The sequence below is a fragment of the Gavialis gangeticus genome, unplaced genomic scaffold, assembly GCF_001723915.1.
Source record: "Gavialis gangeticus isolate Ggan-Ray unplaced genomic scaffold, GavGan_comp1, whole genome shotgun sequence".
Classification (NCBI taxonomy): Eukaryota; Metazoa; Chordata; order Crocodylia; family Gavialidae; genus Gavialis; species Gavialis gangeticus.
Genome location: NW_017728992.1, coordinates 108115052 through 108117258, shown reverse-complemented (window position 1 = coordinate 108117258; position 2207 = coordinate 108115052).

The window sequence follows — 2207 nt, the reverse complement described above, 5'->3', positions numbered from 1 at the left end:
AGCCCGGGTCCCTCCGCCGCCGACCCCGTGGGCGGGGCTGGGCTGGTCTCCATGGCGACGCCCGGGCCCGCGCGGGGGGATTGTTGTGGCACAGGCTCAGTGGGGCGGCGGTATTGCTGCCCTGCGCCGCTCGGTTAGGCCGGGTTCGGTCTTGGCCAGCCCCGGGCTTTCATGTGTCCGCCCCCCATGCCCAGATGCTGCCAGGACCCAGCGCGGGCAGTTGCTGGAGCTGGGAGGCCCCTGTTTTGTGAGATCCGCAGCCGCAGCTGGGCCTGGTGCAGCCCTGTGGCTGGGAGTCCTATCCTCTCAGTGCTCCCAGCCACAGGGGAGGGGAGAGACCCCGCTGCACATGCAGATGAAAGCTGGGTAGCAACCAGCTATAAAGTTTGTACATTTTCAGGGTCTAACTTTATAGCTGATGGGAGCATTTTACGGTGTGATAGCTACCTGGCATGTGTTACTGGTATTCAGGTAATTGTGTGATACCTGTAATGAAGAGGAGGCAAACAGTCCCAGGGCACAGCCAGTTTGTGGTCTACACTCATATTCATTCAAGGAAGAAGGGAGGTGAGGTGGGTGGATAGTGGGGCAGAGGGAGAAGAAACCTTTGACAGATGAAACAAGCCACACAGCGGCAGCAGACATACACCTCGTGGTTTGCAGGAGTGCAGGACTAAACTTGGAGGAATTTCCTAGGGACGCATCTGGTTCTGAAATCCTACACCTAACAGCTTAGACTGGCAATTCTCAACCAGGATGTTGCAGCACCGGGGTGCCTTGAGATTCTTTGGTAGTACAGGTTTCCCTCACTTTATGCTGTATGTGCATTCCTGGAAAATGGCACATTAACTCAAATTCGCATAAAGAACCCACTTCACAATGCAATAAATAAAGATATCTTCCAAGACCTCGACTGTACTGACCCCCAGACCCAATTTTACAAGGCAGTTTTGGTACTCACCAACAGCAGACTCTCACAAGCACAGGGTAGTGGTGAATGTTACCGTAGTGGGGATGGCAACTACACGTGTACACATGATGCGTCGCGGACAACAACCGAGCACGAATCCACACAGGAGACTATATTTTGGTGCATGTCACTCCCACAATGCACTGCACAAAGCAGCTGACTACGGGCCTCCACCACACCGATTGCATAAGAGTGAATTTACCTCACATATAATGCATTTTTGATATAAAAAGGGTCATCACATAAGAGCAAATTTGCACATACAAAGCCTGCATAAAGTGAGGGAAACGTACGTGTATTAGAAGGATGTGGCCATGATGGTCTAGGAATTAAGTGAGAAGCAAGGATTTCTTAGGGTGATGTCATTCATTGGACCAACTGCGTAGTTTGAATACAGTTAGACAAGCTTTCAAATGCAGGACATTCTTTATCAGATCTGAGTAGTAAAAGCCAGCATGGCAGTCCTTGAAACCCTTTCCATAGGATGCCGTGCAATGTTAGCCTTGTTAGGTGTTCAAACACAATTCAGAACATAAAACCAGACATTTCAAATAGGAATCTATAGTGTTAAAAACAATCTAACCAGTGCAGATAAAGGAGGGTTTAGGGCTGAGGAACAGTTTATCAGAATTAATGGGGCAATTTACATTGACCAAGCATGGGATTAACAGCTATTCTGCAGCCTTAAGTGCCCATTGTGGTTCCATTTTGCCTGAGCTAGCAATTAACAGGTGTTTACCATTAAGAGTGCACCCACCTACCTCACCATGTGGGGTGAATGAAATTAATTAGATTTTTTCTAGCAAAAATCTTAAAGCTACAGCCTGAGGCAGAGACTTTGGGCAGTCCCCAGAACATCAAGTCCCCTGGGAATACAGAAGTAGGGATCCAGGAAGCCCCTTCTGCTGCCCCCACCCCACCCTTGCCCTGAGAGCTGCACTGTGTGTCCCCTACCTGCCCAGCATGTGGCAGGATGCACACTCATGTTGCACAGTTCCTGGGAAAAAGCAGCAGGACACAGTGATCCCCAGCCCTCAGTGGGCAGACTGCCTCTGTCCCATACAAATCCAGAGGCCATATGCCCCCCATGTCCTCCCCTGGGGGTGTGTGCAGCGGCAGGAAGCTGCACTTCCCCCATGCCTCTGGGCAAGCTGCCTGTGGCTCTGTCACATGACTGACCCCAGGGCCCTATTTACGACAGCCCCTACCCCACTCCCTCCCTCCCCGTGGGGGGACT